This window comes from Pteronotus mesoamericanus, unplaced genomic scaffold (genome assembly GCF_021234165.1).
Source record: "Pteronotus mesoamericanus isolate MK-2021 breed Mesoamerican mustached bat unplaced genomic scaffold, CSHL_Meso_final contig_130, whole genome shotgun sequence".
Classification (NCBI taxonomy): Eukaryota; Metazoa; Chordata; class Mammalia; order Chiroptera; family Mormoopidae; genus Pteronotus; species Pteronotus mesoamericanus.
In genome coordinates this window covers 5328869-5339819 of record NW_026555060.1, presented here as the reverse complement: position 1 = coordinate 5339819, position 10951 = coordinate 5328869, and positions in this window count along the sequence as shown.

Genomic DNA, 10951 nt, shown 5'->3' with positions numbered 1-10951 from the left:
TAGCCATTTTGTGGGTGTGTGGTGATAATTCATGGGGTTTTAAATTTACATTTCCCTGATGATTAATGATGGTGAGCACTTGTTCATATAATGAGTGGCCATTTGTGTATCTTCTTTCATGAAGTATTTGCTCAAACCTTTGCCCATTTAAAAGATTGGTTGGTTATTTTTCTTACATTGTCATTCTTTAGATGTTATGGACACCAGTCCTTTGTGATATATATGGTTTGTGAATATTTTCTTCCAATCTATGGCTTGTGTATTTATTATCTTAATCAGAGCTTGTGATGAACAGGACATCTTAATTTTGAAGGGGTTAAATTTATAGCCTTTTGCGACCAGTTTCACAAAACTTTGCCCACTCCCAAGTCACAAAGATATTCTCTTATACTCTTCTCTAAAAACTTTATAGTTTTAGTCCTGACTGGTATGCTTAGTTGGTCGGGCGTCATCCTGCAAAGCAAAGGGTTGCCTGTTTGATTCCTGGCCAGGGCACATGTCTGGGTTGCAAATTTGGGCCCCAGTTGGGCATATTCAAGAGGCAGCCAATGGATATTTCTCTCCCTCTCTTCTCCTCTCTCTAGAAATAAATACATTTTAAAAATATTTTTAAAAACTTTGATTTTAACTGTATGGGTAAGTCTAAAATTAAAGTTTTTGTATGGTAAAAAAGGGCCAGATTTATATATTTTTTCCCATATTGGCACCAGTTATCACAGAATTATTTGTTGAAAGGTCTTTCCCCTCTATTTAATTGTTTTGTTGCCTTTTTTCCCCCTTCAAATTACTGTATATGTGTCAGCCTATTTCTGGGCTCTATTCTGTTCCGTAGATACATTGGTTGATCCTTAAGCCAGGACCACACGTTCTTGATTAATCTAGTTTTCTAGTAAATCTTGAAGTTAGGTAATGTAAGCACTCCAGATTTTTAGTTATTTTTTAAAATGCTTTAGGTATCCTAGTTTCTTTGAATTTCCATATGCATTTTAGGACAAGTTTGTTGATTAAAAAAAAAAAGAAGACGACGTCTCCTGGGAGGATTACAGTGGATCTATGATTGTTTGGGGAGAATTGACATCTCTCCATTTGTTTAAACTTCCTCGTTCAGTTCAGACTTCCTCAATCTTTTTCAAACAATGTTTTGTAGTTATAAATATAGAAGTCTTGCATGTCTTTGGCTAAATTTATTCCTAAATATTTTATTTTTTTACACACTTATAAATTTTAATTACAAAGTAAATATTTAGTCAATTTTTTTTACTTGAGTAAGTAAAAGGTGTACAATATGTTGATTTGATACATTTATGTAATGCAGTATGATTGCTGTGGTAGTGTTAGCTAACACCTCTCTCCCCTCACAACATTATTTCTTTTTTGTGATGGGAATAATTAAGATCTAGTCTTTTAGCAAGTTTGATGTTTATAATACAGTATTGTCTGAAACAACGATAGATGTTCAAGCCTTATTTATATACTACTTCTAGCTCAATTTTCAGTTGTTTGCTGCTAGTATACAAGAATACAATTATTTTGTATATTTACCATGTGTCCTGAAACTCTGTTAAATTTGCTCATAAATTCTAACTGCATTTTGTAGATTGCTTAGGATTTTTTTAAATACAATTTTGTCATATACGAACAGATAGTTTTACTTCTTCCTTTGCAAACTTTTGCCCTTTATTTTTTCTTTTTGCCTATGGCAAAGGCTAGACCTCCAATATAATGTAAAATAGGGTGCTTACAGTGGCTATCCTTGTCTTGACCCCAGTTTTAGGAAGGAACATTCAATATTTCACTATTAAGTATGATATTAATTGTAGATATTTGTGTAAGTTATATATTTTTAAGGAAGTGTCCATTTCATCTGTGTTTAATTATTTTGGCATAAGGTGGTTAATGATATTCTTATTATCCTTCTAATATTTATAGGATCTGTAAGTCCTTCCTGTCATAGATAATTTGTATTCTCACTTTTTTTCTGAATTAGGTTAGCTAGGGATTTGTCAATTTTTGTTGCCTTTGTTAATGTTCTCAATTGTTTATCTGTTTTCCATTTTGTTAATTTCTGCTTTTGCCTTTATTTTCTTTTATTTACTTTTGATATACATTGCTCTTTAGCATTTTAAAGTGGAAACTTAGGTGTTGAATTTAGATCATTCTTTTCTAATGTAAGCATTGAAAGCTATAAATTTCTTTTTTTACTTTGCTTTTAAAAATGTTTTTTCAATTGCAGCTTACATTGTTATTTTGTATTCAATTTTTTTTTTTTTTTTACTGATTTTCTTTTGGAGAGGAAGGGGTGGGGGAGGGGGAGAGAGACAGAGAAAGAGAGAGAGGGAGAGACCTCGATTTGTTGTTCCACTTATGCATTCATTTGTTTTTTTATGTGCCCTGACCGAGGATTGAACCCACAGCCTCGCGTCACAACAATGTTCTAACCACCTGAGCTACCTGGCCAGGGCTCAGTGTTATTTTGTATTAGTTTTAGGTGTACAGCATAGTGGTTAGGCAATCATATGCTTTACAAAGTGTTCTCTTGTTATTTCCAGTATCCAGCTTGCACTATGCATATTATTACAATATTATTGACTATATTTCCTATGGTATACATCTACATCCCCATGACTATTTTGTAACTACCCATCTGTCCTTCTCAATACCTTCACCATTTCCACCCAGTCCCCCAACCTCCCTCTCCTCTGTTCTCTGTGTCTATGAGTCTGTTCTGTTTTGTTTCCTCATTTCTATTGCTTTTTAGATTCTACATATAATCTAGTTTCTTGTGGTGTAAAGTTAGGTTGTGTATTTGAGATCTGCCTTATTTTCTTTATGTAGGTGTTTATCACTGTGAACTTTCCTCTGAGCACTGCTTTTGTTATAATCCTTAAGTTTAGGTATGTTGTATTTCCATTTTCATTTGCCTCAAGGTATTTTTATTTCTAATTTGATTTCTTCTTTGACTCATTGGTGGTTCAGTAACATCTTGGCTAATCTCCATAGTTGTGAATTTTCCTGTTGTTTTTTTTTCTTATGATTGATTTCTAGTTTCTTATCATTGTGATCAGAAAAGATGTTAATATGATTTCAGTCTTCTTAAATTTATTAAGACTCATTTGTGGGCTAACATATGATCTATCCTGAAGAATGTTCCATGTGCACTTGAGAAACATTTGTATTCTGTTGCTTTTAGATAGAATATCCTGTATATTTCTGTTAAGTCCTGCTGGCCTAATGCATCATTTAAGACCAGTGTTTCCTTATTGATGTTTTTTTTTTTTGGTCGGCCATCTATCTGTTGATTAAAGTGAGGTATCAGATCTGTTAATATTTGCTTTATATATTTAGGTGCTCCTATGTTGGGTGCATAAATGTTCTATCCTGTTGTTGGATTGATCCCTTTTTCACTATATAATGACCTTCTTTGCCTCTTGTTACAGTCTTTGTCTAAAAGTCTATTTTGTCTGATATACATATAGCTACACTGGCCTTCCTTTTGGTTTCTATTTGCATGGAATATCTTTTATTCCATCTCTTCACTTTCAGTCTGGGTATATCCTTAAAGCCGAAGGGTGTCTTGCAGGCAGCATATAGTTGAGTCTTGTTTTTTGTTTTTTAAATCCATTCAGCTACTCTGTGCCTTTGGGTGGAAAATTTTGTCCATTTACATTTGAGGTAATTATTGACAGCTATGGACTTATTATTGGCGTTTTGTTAATTGTTTTTTGACTGCTTTGTAATTCTGTTACTTTCTTCTCTTGCTCTCCTCATCAGTGCTTTGATGCTCTCCTGCCATGGTAAGCTTAGATTCCTTTCTCTCTGTTCATGCATTGTTCTCCTGACCTCAGGAGCAGAGTTGTGACCATTATTTTGAACTCCTTATCGGGTAAATCACTTCTCTCCTTTTCAATAAGGCCTTTTTCTGAGATTTTATTATTATTATTTTTGGAACATACAGAGTGGGGCAAAAGTAAGTTTATAATTGGGAGTTTGTGAAACACAGAGTTGATTCATGTGTTATTATTTATTAATTCTTGTATTATTTCCCATACAGACAACTGTAAATATACTTTTGCTCCACCCTGTATTCTTTTGTTTCTTTGTTTTCTTAACTCTCTGCGTTGGTTTCCATGCATTAAAGAAAATAGGCGCCTCTCCCAGTCTTGGAGGAGGAGCGGCCTCCTGTAGGAGATGAAACTCATCATTCAACCCTGCCCTCGTTCTTGGTTTTCTCTGGAACCTTCGTGATTGTCCAAGCGACTTTCTTTGTTCGTGGTTGGTCTCAGAAGTGGAGGATGTGCCAAGACCTGTCAGGGTCCCAAAGGGAGGACCTCAGCCAGCACCTGGACTCAGGCGGATTGGAAGCCGGACCCTCAGGCGGCAGCTTTTAAAATATGTAAAAATACCTCTTTGGGGGAACACAGGGAGATGGGCTTTTCTGTCTGGTTCTTCAGCACTGATCCCTGGGGTGATAGGCAGTGAAGAACTATTTCTTGTTTGCCGCCATCCCATTGAACCTGTGAACACACGCCCTGCTGCCCACAGAGCCAGGCTCTCAAGGGATGTGCCCTGAGGGCAGCAGCCACCAGCGCTGGGGTGCCAGGTGTGTGCACAGGCTCCTGTCATGGAGACACTGGTGGCCTGTGGTGGGCAGAGGGCGATCACAGAGATGGCACCTGTTAGCCTCCCCATCTTCTGGAGAACCTTGCAGCCCATCCCTACCTGTGCATTAAATTGGAAACGTGTCCTCAGGCCACAGCTTTAAGGCCTTCAAATAGGCCTCTTTCACAGAATGACTGTGCTTTTCCATCTGCCGCCTGGGCCCACACCCTGCGCCCTGCAGGGGAGAATCCACAGTGAGTCTATGCCAGCCCATTAAGAACTGTTTCTTAGTTTTCTGTGGTCTCGTGGGTCTTGTGGATGAAACCCCATTGGGTGTTAGAACTAGATGTTCTTGTGGGGCCATTTCTCAGGTGGAAGTCTTAAAAGTTGGGGCACCAGATGTGTGTTTCAAACCCTTCGCTCCTCAGGGAGAATCTGGGAGCTGCACATTTCTGCCCACTCGTGTGTCGCTGTGGCCAGGGTGGAGCTGGGTGAGCCGGTGTCTTGGTCTCTCATACCCATTCTGATGTGGTTTTCTCTTGTTCACCTGATAATAAAGGAGCAGCTCAGCTAGTTCCTCAATGTTTTTAGAGAGAATTGTTCTCTCTGTATCATGTGTCCATGTGAGGAGGTAAGTTTAGAAGCCCCCTGGATCACCATCTTAACCTGGGCTCTGTATTTTTTAAAAAAGTCTACTTGTTATAGCAGCTTAGGCTGCACCCCAACTATGGTAAAAATCCCTGGAAGTTTCTGTCTTCAGGATCTCTGGTAATTGGATGAGGGGTAAAAGCTAGTGACTTATTTTGTGAACATCAAATGATTAGTTTTCCATAGTTTTTCACTTTCCTTCCAGTATTTTTTTTTTTTAAATTGAGGTATAATTAATGATCAGTATAATGCACAGGTCTTCAGTGTTCATTTTGATGAATTGTGACAATTTTATACACCCCTGTAATCCCCACTGAAAGCAAGACATGGAATATTTCCATCATCTCAGAAGTCTTTTTTTGTTCTACTCCAAGCAGTTAGCTTCCCTTCACCCCCAGGCGACCACTTTCTTGTTTCTACCGTACGGATTTGTTTTGCCTAGTCTAAAACTTGATATAAATGAAATCATACAGCATATGCTTTTTGAAACTTCTGCTACATATTGGTTTTCATCCATATTGTCATGTATCAATAGTTTGTTTTTTATTGATGGATAGTATTTCATTTTATTAATGTAAGGCAATTTGGTTATCTGTTAACCTGTTGATTGAGATTTGGGTTATTTTTAGTTTTTTGGCTATTGGGATTCAAGTGGCTATGAACATTATTGTGCAAACTTTTTTTTTTTTTTGCATGTGCGTGTGAAGATAATTTTCTTTTCTCTAGAGTAATATCTAAAAATGGAATTGCTAGACTACAGAGTAGATACATGTTTAATTTTGTAAAAATCTACCAAACAGTTCTCCAAAGTGAGTTACAGGCTCATCAGCAATGCATCAGAACTCCATATGCTCCGCATACTTACCAACACTTGATTTTAGTTATTTTAGTGAGTGGCTAATCGGATCTTGTATGGTTTACATTTGCATTTCCCTAATAATTTAAAGGTGTTCATCATCTTTTCATGTACTTATCAGCCATTCATCTCTCTTCCTTTGTCAAATGTCTGTTTAATTCTTCTGCCAAGCTTTAAAAAGCGGGGTTATATTTTATTGCTGACTTGTATTCATGTGTCGTTCATATTTGTATTTACGCATTATGGACAGAAGTCTTTTTTCAGTGACCTCCCGGCTGATTTCCGACCCATTTGCTCTGAGAACTGGGGCGCTATTTTTGTTAGCAGGCGCGTCATGTACCTTCGCAGGCAGCCATGCCAGAGCCCGTGTGTCAGTCCCCGGAGCGGCGATAACCATGCGCGCGTCTTGCTGTTCCTCCCGAAGCCGCTTCCCTCTCACCTACCTGTGGAGCCACACTATGTAACCAATCTTGAAATGATTTTCTTAGTTCTTTATTCCTGAGCACATTATTCCTTAGCTGTTAACTGACATTTGCAAGAATGCCTTACAATTTGTTCTTAAACCCTGCTCTAGCATCTTCAAAATTTATTGTTCAAAAAACAAGCCTTCAGGGAGATTTGTAGAAAAGATCAGGGAATTTTTTTTTGAAGAAGGTAAAAAAGTGGAGGAATAAACGGATTTGCATTCTCAATGTGAAAATATATGTCTATTCACGGTTTTAAATGAGATCAAAGCAATTATTCCATGATTTGGGGAAAGTTTCCTCAGGGTTTTAAATAATAACATCAAAACATATCCAGTGATGCATTATTAAATGGAGTTTATTATTAAACTTATTATTAAACCTTTGGAGTAAACTAGGGAAATGTCTATTTATATTGCTAGCTAAAGTTTATTTTCTGCTTCTCCACTTGACAGAACTGTAGTCCTGGCAGGGATATCTATCTTCCTGCCTTTTAATAAATTTGCTTCCAAACCACTTCATATTGGGTGAATCTATATTCTATTTTTTCTTTTAATTATCAAGAAGAACGATCAGTGTTTTTAAGTTCTTATTCCAATGCCTGTGAGCCTTTGTGTTGTTTTTCCTTATTAGCTCAATTCCAATCACTACAAAACAAAGTCAATTCCCGTATTCTGTTCTAAGTAGAGAAAGGAAATACATAGCTCTTTTATTTGTATGGATATTTAAACATATTGCAAAGTCTTCCTTTAGATATCCCCCCCACTTTAGCTTGAATGAGGTGAAATATTTCCCAAATTTAAAAAAAAACCACCCAAATTCTGATTTTTACAGATCTTCCCTTCCAGTTCTTTCTTCATTTCCAATTTATCCTTTGCAAGCCATGCCGCCATCAAATAATATAAAGATTATCGTTGGAATCATTTGGGTAATGAAAGAGCAGGAAGATGACAGCTGTAAAGGCTGAGAATGAGAGAAGCGCGCACACGGAGACAGTGGTATACACGTGGAGACTCGGCAGGAGGCACAGAGGTCTCCAGAGGCAAAGCTAGGCAGACACTGGGCAGAGAGAAAACTGCTACATGCTCTTACATAGGCCTCAGTCTAAATCCATTGCTTTAGGTGCTTTGAGGAACATGGGTGTATGAAGCACATTTAAAAAACTGTTTTCTGTTTGCCCCCCTCTTTAAGAGATGTAAGTTGTGAGTTTGATAGGTTCTGTTTTTTTCTGTATTGTCAGAGAAGTTGTTCTTACAGAATCAACAGCTACAAAATTCTTGATGATACCAGAAAATAATGCTAGGGTAATAATCTAGTAGAATAAACCTGTGCCAGTTTTCAATGTATTGGCTCTTAGCCTCACATTCACCCTTCATTTTTCCTCCTTTATGTAGTGAGCACGTTAAGTTTTCTCAGTAGAGGGCGCTGGAGGGGCAGGAGGAAGGAAAGGACGTTCTGCTGCGGGGTAAGAGGGATCTCATAAAAAGCTCTGCCCCAGCACAGGCTTCCGCAGGACCTTGCAGCCTCAGCAGGGGATGACATGGTCCCAGCACTGTGAACTGTTGACTGGAAACCCACACCTGATGGAGCCCTGCTGGCATCAGCGCCCCAAAGGCATTCTGCCAACACCTGCTCCCCCATGCAGGTCCCCTCCCAGGGTTTCTCCCAGGTTTCCACTGAGCAGCCAGCCGCTCCTCGGGCCCCCGCTACCGGGGCAGGCCCATGCCATGGATGCTGAGCGAGTGCACTGCTTCCACTCTGGGGGTTGCCTCCTGCATGCCCAGGGACTGCCGACCAGCTCTGGGCTCCACACACCACTGGACTTCTCTGCGGTCAGTGGGCTGAGTTCTCTGACAAGGTCTGAACCCCAGCTGTGGGGAGGGGCCCCTTTCCAAGTTGGTCTCTCCTAGTGTATTCTCCTTGGACTCCAGGGTATCATAGTGAATTCCTTATATCCCGTAGTCGCTCATTTCGGAGAACCTAATCATTTTTTATATATATTAAACTTCTCCTGTTCAACCCTCTGTGAAAAGCAATGGCAAAATTGATGTTTTAGCAAGAAACACAGCTGCTTTTCCACTTACAGATGATTAGAGAGAATTTATAGAATAAAATAGGAATAAATGAGCCAGTTTCTTTCTTTGCAACTTTTTCCTTGTCTAATTTTGATTTTAGTGTTTGCAATTGGGTGATAGCTCCTTTCACTCCTAGAGGGAAATAAAGACTTTTTTGTTCCATTAGCTAGCCTGTCAGATCCAGGCCGAGAGAAATCCTAACTTGTATGTAGCATGAGGCTTGTGATGAAACAACGAAAACCTGAGTGGGGTCCCCACTGAAGAAAAGTCAGTTGCGATTTCAGGTTAGTGCAAATATCACGGCAGAACTTCAAATTGCTGACATCGTGTTGATTCCTTTTGAGGAAAAATAATTAGAGTAGGTGTAGGTGAACTTGAATAAATGCTTAGCTTATTTAAATTTAAAACAAATCTAGGAGAGAGGGGGAACCCCCCCCCCCCCCGTATCATAACCTTGGGGATTATATAAAAGTAGTGGGGACAGTGTTAACTCATAGTGATGTAGCTAATGAGAGTAAACACAACAGGGCTTTGATTTCTGGGGTTATTATTCCATAAATTCATGCTAGTCTCGATGTGATCCTGACAATAAAAACTGCATGAATGTTTGGTGTCAGTGGCTCTCAAATGTTAAGAGGCAGGTTCTCAGCCTACTTGCTTGTGTCCAAGCAACTGGCATTTTAACAAGCATTCTGTGATTCTGACAGAGAATCTTTTTTTAAAAACAGATTTAATTTATTTATTTTTAGAGAGTGGAGAAAGGAGGGAGAAAGAGGGAGAGAAACATGTATTGGCTGCCTCTCACACGCCCCCAAGCCAGGGACCTGGCCCATGATCCAGGCATGTGCCCTGACTGGGAATCAAACTGGCGACTTTTCGTTTTGTGGGATGACGCCCAACCCACTGAGCCACACCAGTCAGGGCCAGAGTGTCTTCTTGCTCGCACTTAGAGAAACCACACTTTATTGTCTGAATGAGCTCCCATAAAAGTGAGGTTTATTTAGGAGTAATAAATAAGAAGACTTCATATATCTCTTTCTCATATTAAAATGGTCTTTATAATTTTATTCCATGCTTTATCTCAGAGTTAAGGCAGCAACGAGTACCTTGTCTCCAATAAACTGTTTCTATATAAAATGGCCCATCACGTCCTCCTGACCTCTTCATACATTTATTTATACATGTGCCAGAGATGGAAAAGTTATTTCTGGCTGAAGTTTCTATTTTTTTCTTGCCCATACTAAGGTGAATAAAACTCATGCTGTTCTAAAAAAGAAAAAAATAAGTCCCAACCTAACAAAATAAAGCCAGTAACATTATGGAACATTAATCTAAAGAAAAATAAATTTGGAACCATATAGAATAAAAAGCCAATACTTTCCTTGGTATCCAGGAAAAAGAAAAACCCTCAATAACTTAACAAAAAATGTTCGAATAAAATACAAACTTCAAGGTAGAGCTTGTATTAGGAACAACTGTGATCTAACTTTTAAAATCAGAAGTGATTTTAGCTCCGATATTAATAATGGAATACTATGGAAAATGGGACGTCCCAGGCTGGTTTCTCCTGGTTTACGCCCCAAAGGCCCTCAGTTAAGAAGGCCTCACTCCTAATGTCAACAGAAAGCCACTGGTTCTTAGGGGGCAACGCAAACTGGCTAATCTTCAAGTGAAAACCAGTTGTGCAAAATGAAACCTAAAATATTCCCCTGGAGCAAAGGAAAAAAATGTTTGGTTTCGACAGTGTCTCTTGGAGGAACTCACGCTTTGGATCCTCCCTGCATTCTTTGGAGTTAAGCTGCCACAAGGAACAAAAAACAGTCGGAGAAAAAGACTGAGTCAACCAACATGTAGCAACATGCCCAGGAACTTCCCGAGTGGCCCAGGAGGTAGGACACCTCCCAATTTTGTCATTGGATGTTGTCCTTTCTTGGGACTTCACGTTTCTTAGTCTCCATATTTGGATTATTGCTTCTGACTTGTCCTGACTTCTGATGGGACATGGTATTTCTGAAATGACCACATTCACAGGGACTGTTATTGACTGTGAACAAACATTCCTGATTTCATGTGTGTCCTGAAATTTTGACCAATTACTTGCTCATGGTTGCTCTGCTCATGATCTCTCTCAGTTGAGAGGATATTGTTGGGAGGAAAAAGGATGGCTTCCACTGTAGATAACTTTTAATAGTGGGGAAAAAAATACAGAATAGTAAAGATATAAAGAATAGGCTTATTTTGCCCTGGCTGGTGTGGCTTGGTTTGGTGTATGGAGTATTGTCCCATACACCAAAAGGTTGGGGGTTCAA